The sequence below is a fragment of the Megalobrama amblycephala genome, linkage group LG6 (assembly GCF_018812025.1).
Source record: "Megalobrama amblycephala isolate DHTTF-2021 linkage group LG6, ASM1881202v1, whole genome shotgun sequence".
In the NCBI taxonomy this organism is placed as follows: Eukaryota; Metazoa; Chordata; class Actinopteri; order Cypriniformes; family Xenocyprididae; genus Megalobrama; species Megalobrama amblycephala.
In genome coordinates, this window is record NC_063049.1 from 39,534,631 (window position 1) to 39,554,174 (window position 19,544).

The window sequence follows — 19,544 nt, forward strand, 5'->3', positions numbered from 1 at the left end:
GTGGCAGCTCGCGTACCCCTGGGGGTGCGCGCACCACACTTTGGGAATCCATGCTCTAAGTGATCCTAGGTGGAGTAACTTCCTGTTGACGTTCGAAGTGTTGTCAAACAAAACAGAGGCTAGCTAGACCCTCCCTCCCTCCTCCTCCTCCTCCCCCTCCCCTCCGTGCTTCTTGAAACAGTCATGAACGTGCATTTAAAATCATTCTTGTCGGTTATTGGCTGGAGCATGATTATTATGATTCGTGGTCCAGGCTGCACCAGTTTGTTTTTGTTGCCGTTTTTGGAGCTTGTCGCGACTACAGTGTGTTCAGGGGACAGGCAACTAGCGGATAGTCAGGAGATGTTTGCTGTATGTGACAAAAAATGTTTTGGCCTAAAAACATCACTTAGAGCACTTTAAGTGCTAGCTACACTGGCATGTGCTAATGTAACTAACATTAAAACAAAATCACAAAATGGATGTATATAGTTGAACAACATAAGGTGCATCCCTTTGCATACTTATGCACTATTCTATACCATTTTGTAGTATAAATAGTGAAAGTAGTGTTCACATTGAAAAGTACACTTTAAATACAGAAAAAACAAAGTGTGATATGTTGGACACTTCATGTACTCAACTGTCGCAACTTTACTTTTATAGCAGAGGGGGAGGGGCTACCAGATTTCAATGCTGAATGACAAAATAAACTTATGAATTTCATACACTACACGGTTGAGTATAGTGCGTAAGTACATAGTGTATAGTGTGTAGTGCGTCATTTGGGACGCAACTATCCTTGACCTAACAATATAAAAGAAACTCCTGTAAATCCCATAACAGAACATTAAACACTAACACATCTCTCCCTGTTTTAATACACAAAATAATACTTAATTTCAGCATTTATTCTCCTTATACAGTCTGGCACAAAGCATGTTGGGAACTAGAAATCTGCTCTAATCCATTGTTTAAATTCATCCTAATACAATTGGATTTTGAGTTTGCTTAACTTTTTTAAGTTTGTTTTTTCTAGTTTCTTTTTTCAAGTACAATGAACTTTTAGTAATATTTGAATGAAAGTGAACTTCTTTAATTAATTTCACCATTTTATAGTGTACTTTAGTGTTTTTGTCTTATTTTCTAGTTAAAATATTTAAACATGTTCAAAGAATAGATTAGAAATTTCTTTGTTTTCTCTTGTTTTAAGCATATATGTCACAAAATGATGCTAGACTTATGATTTTCAGAAGAAAAAAAAAATGCCTTTGCATCCAGTAAAAAAAGTAGGTAACACTTTATTTCGATTGCCCACTTTGCATTCTACTAACTATAAGTACCTTTGCAACTACATGTCATATAAATCTCATTAGAGTATTAGTTGACTGTCTACTTAATAGAGCTAACACTTTATTTTGATGCTCCCCAACAGACAATACTGACTATAAGTAACTATGCAATTACAAGTCGACTTATTCTACTAACCCAAACCTTAACCCTAACAGTCTACTAATACTGTAATGAGGGTTAGTTGATATGTAGTTGCAAATCAGTTAAAGTTTGCTGACAAGTAGTTTCAAAGTTACATATAGTAAGTAGGATGTCTAAAGTGGACTATCGAAATAAAGTTTTACCAACATGTCTTGTTTTATGCAAATAAATTTAAAATATTATTTTTGGAAAGGGGTGTTTTTAGGCATGATGTCAAGTAATATGTTATAAGAAAGTGTTTAAAGGTGCCCTAGATTCAAAAATTGAATTTACCTCGGCATAGTTAAATAACAAGAGTTCAGTACATGGAAAAGACATACAGTGAGTCTCAAACCCCATCATTTCCTCCTTCTTATATAAATCTCATTTGTTTAAACGACCTCCGAAAAACAGGCGAATCTCAACATAACACCGACTGTTACGTAACAGTCGGGGTGTACGCCCCAATATTTGCATAATGCCAGCCCATGTTTAAGGGATTACACAAGCCAGTAACGTCTGGATCTGTGCACAGATGAAGCATCAGACTAGGTAAGCAAGCAAGAACAATAGAGAAAAATGGCAGATGGAGCAATAATAACTGACATGATCCATGATAACATGATATTTTTAGTGATATTTGTAAATTGTCTTCCTAAATGTTTCATTAGCATGTTGGTAATGTACTGTTAAATGTGGTTAAAGTTACCATCGTTTATTACTGTATTCACGGAGACAAGAGAATGAAATTTTCATTTTTAAACACTTGCAGTCTGTATAATGCATAAACACAACTTCATTCTTTATAAATCTCTCCAACAATGTAGCATTAGCTGTTAGCCACAGAGCATATAGCCTCAAATTCACTCAGAATAAAACGTTAACATCCAAATAAATACTTTACTCACATAATTCGAAGCATGCATACAGCATGCATGACGAACATATTGTGAAGATCCATTTGAGGGTTATATTAGCTGTGTGAACTTTGTAAATGCACTGTAATATAGTCGAGAGCTCATGTGGCAGGGAGTGTGAGCATTTAAAGGGGCGGCGTCGAGTGTAAATCAGTGCATAGTTAATGATGCCCCAAAATAGGCAGTTAAAAAAATTTATTTAAAAAAATCTATGGGGTATTTTGAGCTGAAACTTCACAGACACATTCATGAGACACCTTAGATTTATATTACATCTTGTGAAAAAGCATTCTTGGGCACCTTTAATGAATAATTACACCCATTAATATTAATCTGAATAAACAATTATTTTGCCAAATAATATAATGGCTGCTAAGCAACTAAGCAACTTGCCTTAAAATAGAATGTGCAATCATACAAAATGGTGCTTTGCAGCAGCTTCTCCTGTAGTTTAGCTTAGAATAATGTAATTTTAAATCTGATTAAAATTTCAGCTTTGACCTGTTGTAGTTGACTGTTTCACTATAGACACAATTTGTCCAAAGACCTCAACCATTTCCTTGCAGGCATTACAGTTGTTTTAAATTTCCTAAGATCAAAAGACAAGGCACAAGACTCCTAAAGCAAAGCCACCTTCATTTCACCCTGAAAGACATCCTACCAGGAGCCCATGTCTGTGGGCCTGAGAAAGGAGCCAGTTCTTTTGTGTGGAATCAGGGCTATGGACAACATTACCCTCATCCTTTCTCACTACAGAACAATAGAGCTGGCACAGAGCTCACCTCTCACACTAGCTCACTCTAGAACCCAGTACGCTAGTTTCACAACAAGAGCTGGACCATGGCCAGAATTCCACTTTGTAAACTATGACTCACCACAGAGTGCAGCTTCTCTTCAGTAACATATGCAGTGATAATAAAGCTGATATTAAATGAAATTATGCTGTGCGCTTCCTTCCAAAGACCAATACAATTGTGGCAAATAATACACCGCCTGACCGAGAAAAAAAAGGAAAGGAAAAGGAAAAAAAGTCGCTGTTTGGATTTAAGTAGGCAAATGCTTAAAAGTCTATGATTGGATCATTATTGCAGTGATGTTTATGTTTCTAGCATTTTATACTGTATGTTTGGCAACAGTTCTTCTAATCAGTTCTTCTATTATAAGATCTTGACCAAACATTTATGCACCTCTTGATGGAAATAAATATTGTGAGCGGTGAGGGAACGGTTCTCCATCCATCCATCCATCCATACATCCATATTTTAAACTATTCTTTGCTTTAGTCCATCCATCCATCCATCCATCCATATTTTAAACTGTTCTTTGCTTTAGTCCGTCCATGCATCCATGCATGCATCCATGCATGCATGCATGCATGCATCCATCCATCCATCCATCCATCCATCCATCCATCCAATCAATCTCGAGGGACCATAAGTTCTACATGCTTATAGAATGATGTTTGACAGAAGCCAATTAAATGGTTTGTGGCTGACATAGAAGATCCCATAACAGGTTGGTCATATTGTTTGCTTTACATGGCAGCTTTGACAGGTTGGAGTGTTTGTTTGGTACTCCTAGTTCTGCAGAAATGACACACTTGACCATTTAAGTAATCTACAATTGTGGTGGGGTAGAGTTACGATATGACGTAAGCATCAGATGTAAAAAATATGAAGTAAAGGGCTTTTATTTCAATTCTTCCAGGTTAACACAATACTCTGATAAGAGTGCCAATCATCTACGTAAATTGCATACCATATTCCTGGGGGAAGTAACATTTGCCAAATGAATCGGCTGTTCGGAAGAAAGCCTCCTCTGTTACCACAGCGACCGGTAAGCAAAGACATCTCTAGTTTCATGGCATTGTTCAGTTGTGTTATTTCACTAGGAACATTGTGCTCACTTATGGAAAAACTTAACACCTGTGTAATGTAGCTGTGAGGTTCCTGTCATAACGTCTCATGCTGATGTATGCTCAGCGTTTCTCAAGTCATGCTGGTCTTTTAGCTGTTGAAATCACAATTTTGCTTTAGCTCTATGCCACAGATGATTCACGGTGTTCCGTGCTTTCAAAGTCTCTAGAGAATTGAATATATCTTGCATGGTATTTGCCACATTTTATAGACACTTTCTTTATAATGCAGTAATAGATCCATCAAATCCATGATATTTAGTTTAAAAGTAATTTTTAAGATCTGTATCTGATAGAGTCATTAACAGAATTGGTAGAAGAAAAACGCCTTTCAAAATCTTGCAACGTCCTTGCACATTTTCAGTTTTCAGATATTTTTAGTGGACTTTGTGTAAATAATTTTCAATTTCAGTTTCTTCTCGGGAGTTTCTAATTTGCTATTCTGGCCGCCCTGCTCTATAGTTATCAGCATCGCCATCAGCCAAAAAAAAAAAAAAAGAAAATCCATATCGGTCAACCAATACAATAAAACCTTATTAATGATGAACTGTAATAAATTCAAACATGGATCTCAACTATATTGCTTGCGATTGTGGTTGTGGAATAAATGCTCTTACACAATCTCTGTGTAACAATACAATTTTTTTTTTTTTATATTTGCTGTTGTTTTAATAGTATTTGATTTAATGTAATTTAGAATTATTGGAATTACTATTAGGAATTTCACTGTTTTATTTTTTGAGAGAAAAAAAAAAAGTTTCTTGTTTCTTACCAGTTTTCATAATGTAGAGAGTGTTAATATGATAAATAGCCTATAATAAATCAATAAATAAATAACTAAATGGGGTAAGATAAACCATGCTTACGTGTTGAAGTTCAATAAATTTCTCAAATGACAGCAATTGTGATTATAATTTTGAGCAAAATAATTGTGATCATCAATGTAACCACTATGCAGCATGACAAAAATGTGTTCAGTTTTCAATGACTAAAACTAGACTAAAATGCCCAGACATTTAGGCCCTGTTTCCACCTGATATTAAGATGCATTTTGGTCGATGGGATCACAAGTGCACGACGCTAAATACAGGTCTAAATGGGTCTAAAATGTTTTGAGCTTGTGCACTTTCGACCAATTCCAGAGGTTGTCGAAAACGCATTCGACCGGATTGCTTTTGTAGTGTAGACGGCGCTCATGTGGTTGAATGTGTTCGAACAGCCACTAAAGACCACCTACTCTCCACCTACTGACCTAATGCATGAATATTATGGGAAGCGCACTAGCCAGGCGGGATTTAAACTTTGTCGGCTTTAGACCCAAGTTTGGTTTGAAGGTAAAAAATGTATAAAGCACAATGTTCTCTCACCATTCCTGATTTCTAACACACTCGCCGCGCTCGCTGTGGTCTTGCGCCACTCTTAATACCAGGCGGAAACAGGGCCTTAGTCGACTAAAACTTGACTAAACAAAAACATAACAAGGTTTATTAAATATGATAAAAACTAAAAAGTACATTTGACACAGGATTAAGACTAAGACTTGCGTGCCTCACATGCTTGCACCAAGCTCTAGTGAAATCAATTGTGTGTCAGATTTCTTGTGTACTTTGATGTTTGTGTGATCCAGAGTTCCTTCTGGAGCATCAGTGAATGTTTGAACCTTTTGAAATAGTTTTGTTTGAGTCCCTCAATTGTCCTCAGTGTGAAAAGATGGATCTCAAAATCATACAGTAACTGCTGGAAAGGGTTCAAATATGCAGAAGATGCTGGAAAATCAAAGATTATGCAGGACCTGAAGGATTTTTCGGAAGAACAGAGCTCAGTTTAACTGATCAGGACAAACAAGGGACTCATGAACAACCATCATAAAACAAACACACAGTCGTGGATCATCCAGGTAACCACACACGGTATTAAGAATCAAGGTTATTTAGACTTTAGAACTGGGTCATTTTTATAAATTCAGCTATTTTTTTATCTTGTGGACTTTATGTAAACATCTGTTTAATACTTTATTCAGGACAGTACTAAATAAAAAATAACATGCAATTTTTATGATCCTTCTTTGTTAAAATGATTATTTTTGCATATTCTGCAAGGGGTATGTAAACTTTTGAGCTCAACTGTATCCTTTGTATTCAATGCCAGATGATGCTTTTGTACCTTCAGGACGTCAGGGGCCAAAGCAGTCTGTTTCTTCTGTCTTTTACCTGGCCTGCACCATTATTGCTGTGACTTTACAGATTCAACAGATACTGCGTTAAGTTATGGATGGTCATGGTTAGTAATTGACCTGGGAACAGTACGATTGCTCGGTAGAACAGTTATTTTGTGCAATGCTGTGGAAGCATCCAGGACATGGAGGCCCAGCTACCTCGCTCCCAATAAACAGCCCTGCTGATCACACACTTTAAATGAACAGACTGCTGCTCCTATTCATTTAATTGAAAGCATTATGAAATAAAAACCATATATGGACCATTTCATATATCCATTCCATATATGGACCAATCATCCACATTTTTGGTGGTTGATATACTTTAGCAGCAAAAAGTATTTTGACACTTCAGAGAACCCTTTAAAATGTCTGAATTTCATTAGATTTCATACAAAATATCAAACCAAGTGGCAACTGCAAACAAAACATACTAGAGCTTCAAAGTTTAACAACCAGAAAGTTGAACAATATATTTATCTGTTCATATTTTAAAACCAAAACTTCTGTGAAATGTTTTGAATGAAAATTGTGTGTTCTACGTAAATGCAACTTGTTTTTGATTATTCATTTTTATGTTTCAAATAACAAGCATTTATTTGTAATAGATTTTTTTTGTAACAATGTAAAAGTCTTTACTGCCACTTTTGATCATTATAATGCATCCTGAATAAAAGTATTAATTTCTTTCAAACAACAACAACAAAAACCCAAAACTCTTACTGACTCCAACCTTTTGAATGTTAATGTATATATCACAATTACAAAAGGTTTTTTGAAGATGTGTCATCTTTTCTAGAGCATGAGAATCACTGCCAGATTTTCTGCCAGTTCTGCCAACTCCAAAATTCATTGTGAGCGAGTGTTACGAAATGCACAATGGAGTGAGACGGATGACATACTTATGATTTGATTTTTCTGATGTTGTAATAGTTATGAGGTATGATAGTGAATGATGTTCTTCAGATGCCAGAACATTAAAACCACCCTTTAACTTCTGACCCACGCACAATGATTCCATTTGCACACATCCTAAAGGGATCCAGAAGTCCTTGCTTTTTTTCCCCCTATTCCTCAGTCTGTTATTCACTGTGATGCACAACTAACTCAAATGTGGTGGTCCTGAGCTGGCAGCCACTAATGAACTGTGGCTTTCTGCTTCGGGCTGTTCTCTGTTAGCTTTGAACAGAAGAGAAGGAGAGGATGGCTCTGTTCCAAAGTCTAGTGAGCTGCCTACAAAGGAATCACACAATATCTAAGTGAAGGCTGTTCTAAAAGGTAGGCAACATAGTTAAAATATGTATCTAATTTTATCCAGATTCTAAGGCAGAATTGCTTATTAGAAGACAATTCAATTATGCATTCAATTATGAGCCCAGTGACAGTATCCATGTACACTGTAAAAATATGATTTTTCTAAGTTGTAAATAAAGATTATTGGAATGTGTTTTATAATAAAATTTAATGTTTAATTCAGTTTGTTACTTGTCGTTTCTTTGTAATTATTTGCGTTTTTTTTTTCGATTGTCCAATTTAGACATTCTATTAACCACAAATAACTTTGCAACTACATGTCAACTAGTAGTCATTAGAGTAGACTGTCTGTGAACACTTTATTTTGATGCTCCCCAACAGACATTTCACTGACTATAAGTAACTTTGCAAGTACGTCAACTTATTCTATACTAACCCGAACCTAACAGTCTATTAATACTCCAATGAGCAGTGTTGGGGTAATGCATTACAAGCAACTTACATTAAATTACAAATTAACTATATTAAATGACATAAAGTATACTTTATGTATTTAATCTCAATTTATTAACCAATGTCTTTGCTGCTAACCTTCAATGATCTAACTCAACCATACTAACAAGCAAAATTACTTTAGATTAGATTTAGAAATAAGAGTGTTGAACTTCCTTCTCCTGTATTCTATTCTTCTTTAATCCAGAATGCCAGGACAGCTGAAAGGTTTGTTTGAGCTGCGCCCTCTGCTGTACAGGCGTAAATATGCATTTCCTTCAGCCTGAGGCTTAATCTTTGCACTTTTGGTGTGAAAGGGCCTTAACATCTGCCAAAAATATAACTTTTTTTGTTGTTGTTAAAAAGCAAACAAGCAAGCCCAGCCCATGTGAGAAAAAGTAATGCAAAAGTAATGTAACGGATTACTTTTCATAAAAAGTAACTAGGTAATGCAATTGGTTACTTTTTTAGGGAGTAACACAATATTGTAATGCATTACTTTTAAAAGTAACTTTCCCCAACACTGCTAATGAGAGTTAGTTGACATGTAGTTGCAAATTAATGAGTGTTAGTTGACATGTAATGCAAAGTTACTTATAGTTAGTAGAATGTCTAAAGTGGACTATCGAAATGAAGCAAACACTTTATATATAGGAAGACGGTGCACTCCTATTATTTGTGAATGGGAAAAAGTGCAACACCCAATATGGCGAATAAGCCCTTCTAAATGAAAGAGCCGTTCGTTGATTATTAAAGCCAGAGAGACGTTTCAAAGATGGCCGCCGAGTGAAATGACTTGTCTTAAAGGGACTTTGACCCCGGTTTGTTTACTCTATGTAATGCTAAACAACTAAATGGACTGGCATGAAAAATATATTTTTTGTGATATGCTAAATTTTTTATACTGATGTCCAATTGGTCATTTAAAATGTAATTTTAACAAACAGTTTTAACAATTTGAGTTTTTCTCCATTCAACTTGATATAAACATACTTTTCTCTCTATTGCCAAAAAGGAAAATAGCTGCCAATGACCTAACTTTCCTTAAAAAGTGAAATTGATTGGCAAATGCCATTTCTTTCCAGTGTCGATATATTTTCTTTTTGAAACAAAGTTTGATAATGAAAGGCCAAATATGAACCATGATTTGATACTGAATTCTTCTTCTAGAGAGTATTTGATTGGACAATCAAACCTTTGTAATGCAGCATCACAATCATTTTTTTTTTCTTGCTCCATTTGCAGAGAAAGAATTTTTAAAGGCATATATCTGCATATATCATATATCTTTTTAAGTGCATTTTTCTGCATTTAAGTGTACACTAGTATATAGATGACCTCAAAACCAACAGACATGGACTAAAAGCCACAAAAGTCCAATTTCATGTGGTTTTTGAAGGGACTTTAAGGGCCAAACTCAAATCAACTCCCGGGTGCATCGCATGAGGACTGCTGTTTGAGTTGCAACATATGCAGAGCATTCCAAATCGGTTACTTATAGGGTTCCATTTCAGTTACGCTGCTACCTATGTAGGCAGTAGACAGCAAGGCAGCTCACATTTTGGAACAGAGCCAGAGAGAGAGAGAGAGAAAGGAAACAAACCCAGCACAGTGAGAAATGAAGAGAGCGGGTAGAGATCAGAGCCCTCAGAGTGTTTGAAGACCTGTTCGCCTCTTTCAAAATGCAGAACAGCTGTAATGATGTCAGTACGCATTGAGTGGAATATTCCAGATTCAGCATGAGTATAAATCTGTGTATTCAGGTGTGCTATGTGGAGTTAGAGGAATAAAGCAGCCAAGCAAAGGGGAGTCTTGTCTCCGGGCCAGTTCCACTCTGGCACTGCCCTCTTCCCATGAACCCGAGCCCCAGAAACAAAGTGGGGGGATTATATTATCTTCCTCTGGACTCGTGAGGCTACACGTTCAATCGCAGCTGCATTGCAAATCCAGTTAGTATAGGTTCCTGACAACTGGGCTAGTGTCTGTTTATGACTGTTTCATGTCAGACTTGCAGTGTGTGACTAAAGAAAAACTGACCCTGAGAAGAGTGAAATTACCCTTCGATTACCCTGTCCATTATGTTGTAAAGTCAATTAGATGCAAGGAATAATAGTATGCCTCATAAAAGTTCATACCTCACAAATGAATTAGGTATGCACTCCAGCTATATTCTGTTGACTGAATGGTGGGATCTCATTCGAATTCATATGGGAAGTGTATCCATAAATTTATGACTGTTTAGATACAGTAGATGCTGAAATGTACAATATTAACATTGGCAGCATCTAAAACTTCTGTACAAATTCAAATTGCGGAAATGAACGTGGCACCAGTTCCGCTTTTTACGTAAGTTGAATAGGGAAGGTGTAGGACATACAGCGTATGCTTTTTGAAGAATACAGAAGGTGGTCTGGCAGAAGCACTTGCAAGGTGATCATTTGTTTATAAAACATATATTTTTTTTTTTCTTTTCAAAAATGACCGTTTGTTTCGCTAGATAAGACTCGTATTCCCCGTCTGGTATTTAAAGCCCTTTGAAGCTGCACTGAAACTGTAATTTTGACCTCCAACCGTTTGGGGTCCATTGAAGTCCTATAAGGAGAATAATCCTGGAATGTTTTCCTCAAACCTTAATTTATTTTCGACTGAAGAAAGGACATGGACATCTTGGATGACATGGGGGTGAGTAAATTATCAGGAAATTTTAATATGAAAGTGAACTAATCCTTTAAAATCATAGAGGGAATTGTAAGTAAGTAATTGAGGCCAATTTGGGTTCAGCTGAGAATAATTTTGGAAACCCTTGCCCTAGCAGGTCTCTCAATTATCAGTAAATGATGGTGAAAATTTGTCTTAGTAAGACCTTTTTAATGCCAAATTTACTTTTAGAAGAAATCCAGATGTGCTTTAATGAAAGTAAAGTCAATTGCACTCTTTGGCTGAATGTATCTATCGTTCAGGCTCAACAAATATGAAACATTAGTAAAACATTGTTGATGTGGTAAAATAATAACGTGTTTTGTCAATGATTCTGACCAGTCTTTAGAAATCACACAGAACAGAATGAAACCATTCTAATGTCAAATTAGGTAACTGTTGTAGATACATTTGATGCAGTGAAACATATGTAATTAATTTCATTTATTTTAAATACACCAATATATGACCTATTTTGAATCTTATGTTCTTATTGTACATTGATCTAAAGAAAAAGAACTATATTAGAATCAAGTTGATCAAGTATGAAGATGAGTATAATGAGATCATATGAACTCTTGAACATAAAAGGTTTCAGAATTCATTGAAGGATATCAACATTATTTAAATTCATCTCCTTAATATCCAAATAATCTGCATGAAAATATTCAGAATGAACATTTTCACATTGCTGAGATGCTTTGGGTTTTTGTTAACATGAACTTGCATATTTGGTAACAATTGTTCAAATTATGCATTCATGGAGAGCATTCACTGGAACCTTCAGCAGATGTGTCCAGTTATACATAACAAACAAGGTCAGTCAGACAGAATTACTGTACACTTAATTGAACCGGATCACACAGATATGGATCACATGAATGTAGGCTTATCTTAAAGGAATGCAAAATGTTAATTTGACCTCATTGTTTCTTCTGGAATAATTGAATAATGCTCAACCAATTAAAATAAATTTGCCGTGTCATTGCAATTTTACGTCTGACCATCATGCCGGATTGTGTGAACTGGTGGCTCCCAAACCATTCAGTGGCACTTAGGTACAATTCCAGCAATAATAATGGGAGGGCAAATACCACAGGGACTTGTTTAAGAACTGGCACATGATTATCGATTTCTAAGGAACCCAGGTCGTAATGGGAAATGGTGTGTGTATATATATATATATATATATATATATATATATATATATATATATATATATATATATATATATATATTTGTGATTTTCTTCAGATTTTTCAAAAAATTTTCTAATCTCAATATATTTTTTTCTTGTATATATAACTTTTTCTTTTTCATTTTTAGGTATAAATCTAACTAAAATGTTTGTTTAAAGCAAAAATAGTGAAGAATTTTATGTAGCAATGATGACATATTGGGCTTGTTTTGTTTGATTTGTGCAATTCAGTTCAGAAAGCTTAACTGACTGTATACACACACACAGCTTGTGCCATCATGCAGATGTGATTGCTTGCAGATTGCATGTAAAGGGCCTATTAGCCTGCGTCCTAGATTCATGACTGAACTAGATATTTAAAAAATATATGTAAATTTTTTTTTTTTTTTTTTTTTTTATTAATCTCAAATTAATCTGGATATCTAGATATTTTTTGACACACACACTGGCAATATCTGAAATCCTTGTCCTTGTTGGGAACATTTTTTGGTTACCATGTGGAAATCATAAGTTGTGTTTCCAGGAACTTTCCACAGGAACTACGGACTTTGGGGCGTTTCGATCGCAGGAATCAGGCCTAAATTAAGTCCCTGGTAAAAATTTCCCCATCAGAAAGTCCCTGCTCGTGAGGTAGTACTTTTTCAAAGTTCAGGAACTTTTGGGGGTTGAATATGCTGATTGGATGAGTTCACGCAGTATTATGATTGGTTGACTCCACACAGCATTTCATTTCAACCACTAATTTTAAAAGTCTGTTGCGAGATGTTTGCTATTCAAATCAACAATGGAGTTTAATAAAAACAACCGATTGACTGACGATGATGTTCAGGCTTTATTAAATTTATATGCGGAGGACGAAATCCAGTGGGAACTGGAAAGTCGTGCGCAGTCCTATGTCACCAGACTTAATCTTTATGGTACTTTAGACCACGATGGAAGTGCAGACAGCAACAGGTCTGTGGGAAAAAGTTCATGGGAAAAAAGTACCAGGGACAATTGGAAAAGCACCTAAACTAAGTGATATTTTTTTGAAAATGTAAAAATGCAGAAAGTTTCTCTGATGAGTAGGTTTAGGGGCGAGAATTTACAGTTTGTACAGTATAAAAATCATTATTTCTATGGAATGTCCCTATAAATCATGAAAACCCAATATGTGTGTACAGGTTTGGCTATGCTTGTGAGGGCCAAATGGCCAAAATAGGGCCAAAATGCCACTTATACAGTATAGTGAAAAATGATGACAGCTGACTAGTTAGGATATTTTGGTCCTAAACGAGTGCTTTGATTTAAATCTAGTGTTACTGTGATGGGTAGGTTTAGGTTTAGTAGAAGGGGTTTAGGGGTTAGGTGATAGAAAATATCATTAATCTGTTATAAAATCAGTGGAAGTCTATGCACAATCTATGCAACTAATATAGTGAATCAAACTTGTGTGTGTGTGTATTTAACAATGTCAGCATCTAAAAAAATGCAATCCATTAGTATTATTAAGTACTTAAAAGTAGCATAAACATTGTGATGCAATGCTTGCAAAATCAAGTTGGTTTTCATTTATGTATTTTAGGGAACATCTTCCCTAAAATATCCATAATGAAAGACGGGTTGTGTAGGGTGGGACTCTATATTTCAACCTTTCTTCATGGGTACAGTCTAAGTGCTATTAGGTATTCAACTGTATTGCAGCAGACAGCTATGCGCACCAGATAAACTGTCTGGGTTCTTTGATGCAATTTTAATGTGATTCCAGCTATTCTCAGAGCTTCACCATGACATCATCCTTTTAAATACTTATGGGGACGCAGTTTCTAGCAAACCCCCTCGAGCGCCGCGGGTCCATTTGTACTTCTCTTTGAACAGGCCCACGCTGTGAGAGCGAGTGAATAATAAGGTCAATTTTTAATGTTCATTTAATTGTCAAAGCCATTTCTTTAGTCAGATGTTTGCTTATGATACTATCACACGATGAAAGGTTTCCCCAGAGGGTCATCGCCGAGGAGGGGCATGTTTGTACGTACTCTCACTGCCCATCCGGTAATGCACGAACTGAGGGTGTTCTCGCAGACTGGAAGCCAGCCTCACAAAGACAGCTGTCCTCTGACCTGGACGAGGCTCCATCAAACTAATGGGGATGAAATCTACAGCTACGCCCCTCTCGTGCGAGAGAGCCATTTCTTGTATCTAGGCAATCCATTTGCAATTGCTGGCAGTGCTGAACAAAGCAAAAGTGCCCAAGAATCCGGGGTTTGGCTCACTGTGCCAACTGTGTTGAGTAACTTTTTCACAGAAAAAATCGAAAGAAATATCTAAACAGCTAGAGTCTGTCTTAAAACAGCCTAATATGCATGTACTTTATGGACATTTTAGAGAATTTATTTGAATTAAGTTTAAGTTTCTTTTCCATTGGCATATTGTTTTTGTCTTGCACTATAAAAAAAGCTTAAAAACTGTAAATTTTCACTCTAAATTAAACAATGATAATGAGGATTTCACTACCAAAAACTCTTTTCTTAAATTTAACAGCATTTTACTGTAAAATTACATTAAATGTAATCTATTACAGTTATTCACCGTATATGGTACAGAAACTTTCTGTTAAAAAAAATTACAGTTTTCATACCATAGCATTTTTACAGTCTTTTACTGTACAGTAATATATTAATCAACATTTATGTAAAATTACACATTATTCTGTAAACATACAGAGAATTTCCTTAAAAAAAAAATGATTTGCAAGTATGGTAAGAAAAATAAATTGATTTAAGATATATATTCTGGAAAAATGTAAATCTTATTTATATTATTTTATACTATATTTTTCAGTATTTTGTACATATTTTTATACATGTTCTCTGGAATGAAATAAAAGAACATAATAAAATACTGATTAAGAGAACTTTTTTTTTTTTTTTTACTACATTTTACAGTAGCATGACTTGCTACCATCACACTTTTTTTCTGCAAATAGCAGTTTAGCATTTCAATTGACTTCCTGTGTAAAAACTGTTTGCACTGTTCACAAACATTTTTAATATTATTTTGTTATTTCATACGTATATTCTCAAATATTGAGATCCTTGTTGATTCTCATCGGTCCTAATCATTTGCTAGGACAATGGTAACTGTTTTTTTCTTTTCTTTTTCAAATGACAGTTGGGACACTGTACAAATTGTGAATAAAAACAGAATGCAATAATGTGGAAGTTTCAAATTTCAATATTTTATTCGGAATACAACATAGATGACATATCAAAAAAGTTGGGACAAGGCCATGTTTACCACTGTGTGGCATCCCCTCTTCTTTTTATAACAGTCTGCAAACGTCTGGGGACTGAGGAGACAAGTTGCTCAAGTTTAGGAATAGGAATGTTGTCCCATTCTTGTCTAATACAGGCTTCTAGTTGCTCAATTGTCTTAGGTCTACTTTGTCGCATCTTCCTCTTTATGATGCGCCAGATGTTTTCTATGGGTGAAAGATCTGGACTGCAGGCTGGCCATTTCAGTACCCAGATCCTTCTTCTACGCAGCCATGATGTTGTAATTGATACAGTATGTGGTCTGGCATTGTCATGCTGGAAAATGCAAGGTCTTCCCTGAAAGAGACGACGTCTGGATGGGAGCATATGTTGTTCTAGAACTTGGATATACCTTTCAGCATTGATGGTGCCTTTCCAGATGTGTAAGCTGCCCATGCCACACGCACTCATGCAACCCCATACCATCAGAGATGCAGGCTTCTGAACTGAGAGCTGATAACAACTTGGGTTGTCCTTGTCCATCAAATTTTGATTCGTCTGACCACAGAACAGTTTTCCACTTTGCCTCAGTCCATTTTAAATGAGCCTTGGCCCAGAGAAAACGCCTGCGCTTCTGGATCATGTTTAGATATGCCTTCTTTTTTGACCTATAGAGTTTTAGCTGGCAACGGCGAATGGCACGGTGGATTGTGTTCACTGACAATGTTTTCTGGAAGTATTCCTGAGCCCATGTTGTGATTTCCATTACAGTAGCATTCCTGTATGTGATGCAGTGCCGTCTAGGGGCATCCAGTATGGTTTTGGCCTTGACCCTTACGCACAGAGATTGTTCCAGATTCTCTAAATCTTTGGATGATATTATGCACTGTAGATGATGATAACTTCAAACTCTTTGCAATTTTTCTCTGAGAAACTCCTTTCTGATATTGCTCCGCTATTTTTCGCCACAGCATTGGGGGAATTGGTGATCCTCTGCCCATCTTGACTTCTGAGAGACACTGCCACTCTGAGAGGCTCTTTTTATACCCAATCATGTTGCCAATTGACCTAATAAGTTGCAAATTGGTCCTCCAGCTGTTCCTTATATGTACATTTAACTTTTATATATAAATATACATATATATATATAATCTATATCATCCCCTTTTTTGTTAGTAGCTTGTAGTATATCTAAAGTAACTACTTTTAAAAGGGTGCCTTGACTGTAGTTTAACTACTTTAAATGAAAACTTGGCAAACTGCAGTTTAAAAGTAGCTTCCCAAACACTTCAACTGTGCCAGTCTCACACAGAGGGTGTACAAATGCTAGGCACTGACCCAGGCCTTTCAAAAGCAGATATCCTAATGCTTGGCACTCATGCGGTCCAGCGATGGCATCATTATGCAGATTGTCTGTCCTCCAGTACTGCTACAAAGAGAAGACTGTTGCAGTAGATGGAGTGAGCCTATTGAAATGGCAAGCCCCTTTTTCATTGTCGAAGCTGGTGCTTTGAGGGAAAGAAAAAAATGAGAGGTAAGGTATTTTAATCTCATGAAAATTCATGCAACAAAATGTTTTATTATTGTGTGCCAAATTATTGCTACATGCATTTTAATGAGCGTGTATAAAAATGGCAAAGGGCATATTTTAATCTTCTACACTAATATGCTCAACTTTTTCATCTTTGAATTGGCCCCTTATTGTCATTGGCTAGTATAGCTTCATGTTGTGTTAAATAACTTCGACTGCTTTATTAAAGGCTTTTGAATAAGTCAGGTCAAACTAACTGAAGGAAAAAATACCTAATAATTATGTAAGTGGTCAGGTAGCAGACATTATATCCATAGCATCCTACATACTGCAGTTCAGTCCTCATGAAATGCTGTTTGCTCCCAATTTTGCTCATAATCTGACATATTTGTGAAACCGGGTATTCAATGAGAGAGAGAGAGAGAGAGAGAGAGAGAGAGAGAGATTAAAACAACAACAACATCAACAAGAATGTATCAAGTACTGGTATTTATCTTATTTCTGCCTGTAACTAGGCAGTCGTGTTCTGGCAGAATAGGCGTCTGATGTATAAATGTGGCCAAATGTTAATGTTTTGACATCAGAAATTCAAGGAACAAGCCATTTTTGCAGCTAATAGGTCTTTTTGGACTCCTCAGGAGTTCTGGATAATGTAGTATATTTTACAATAAACTCTTATTTCAAAAGAACAAGGACAATTTGGTAACACTTCACAATAAGGTTAATTTGTTAACATTAGTTAAAGGTGGACTCAAATTGTGGACTGAATTTCAAAAACACTGTTTGGAAGTTAGTCAGGCTGAAACCAACAACAGACATCTAACCAAGCAGCATTAGGGGGTGTATGACTGTCGAGGAGAGAGAACGAGCAGGAGGGAGATTAGAAAATAATAATAAGAAGAAAACAAACTGCAGAACAAGAGATGGGACACAATACAAAAGCTCAAAAGAATATCACTGGAATGAGGGTTTATGGGCAAGCCATTTATTTATTATGTCTATGGGGCAAGCGCTTTAGGACCGCGTTTACATTAGAAAAGCTTTCCAACCCTGGAGAGAGCTAAGTGGGAAGGCCTGAAAACAGATGCAGAGGCTGCTTTGATTCCTTCTCATGTAAGTAACACTGGGTTTTGATTGTCTGGAGCTGCTGTGCTGTTGGCGACTAACAACGAACACTTGTTCGTATTTACTCTTGTGTACTGTACGTTCATTTTTTGTGCTTCCTTGTCATTCGTTCATCAACTGTGCTTTATTTTTCATGAAGCATTTTGTTGCGCGTCAGCTGTGATTAACACATCCATTCGCATAGTGTGTGTACCGGTAGCCAGATAGCGAGAGTTGAGCAGGTAAACTAATGCACACTGATGACTGTTAGAGAATGAGGTGTTTAGGGTCATTGTAAAACATTCGCCTCGCATGCCAGCAGCGATCTGGCTGGGGTTTGAGACCAACTCGGAGCAGGGTGGTTAGGATTGGAGAGTGAGTTTTGGAGGCGGAGCAATGAAGAGAGGGGTTGATTTGTTTGGGTTGATTTCAAATTTCAACAATGCCCAACAGCGTTTTTCAAAATCTACTTACCGCACCTTTAATTTATTAGCTAAAGTGAACTAACCGTGAGCAATGCATTTGTTACTGTATTTGATCATCTTTGTTAACGTTAGTTAATAAAAATCCAGCTGTTCATAGTTTGTTCATGTAAGTTAACAGTACATTAACTAATGTTAACAAATGCAACTCTTGATTTTAATAATGTATTAGTAAATGTTGAAATTAACATTAACAAAGATGAATAAATGCTGTAGAAATGCAGTTCATTATTAGTTCATGTTAACTAATGAACCTTATTGTAAATTGCTACCTAATATTTGATTCCTTATGATGTTGATTTAAGTAATTTCAGTGAAAGGTGATTTAATAAAACCAACAATAATTAATTTGATTTTGAGTGCAGTTTGATGGGATTTACACCTAAATGTCAGATAAAGCCTGGGAAGTGAGTCAGACAGGCTGACAGGTTCTGCATTTGAACTTAGTTTTCAGCTCAGTGGAGAATTGCGCTGCATAAATTTGTGTTAAGCAACAAAGAAGAATGTTCCTTAATGGAAAATGTATTTCAGACGATATTTTAACCACATCAGGATGTCATTAATCACTTCAAAGAATTTTTTTTTTTTTTCATTATTACTTTCCAGGTGAACTTTCACAGCGGTTCCCTAAACAAATCACTATCTGAGTGTACAAAGCCTTAGCAAAAATCTTTGCTTTTGGCAGAGTCGGTCAATGCTTTTGCCATGGTCCAAATACCAATGCGGATTGAGCCACTGTAAATATGTACTAAATAAAGCGATGCTGCTTGGGTTGAAGGGTTGCAATCAAAGAGCAGAGAGAGAGAGAGTTTAAAAAAAAAAAAATATTGCATTCCTCTGGCTGGCCTAAACCCTCTGTCTTACGGAAGTACTGGGCACTCTCCTGCTGTCCGCTGTGTGCCAGTGACCCTGTCCTGATCCACAATCATTACGTCTAGAATGAAGGGCTCAACCTTCCTTATCCCGAAGCCACCACCACACCCACTACACAAGCTCCCACACTCACCCCCTCATATTTACACAACCGCTAACCCTGGATTAAACAGGAATGACC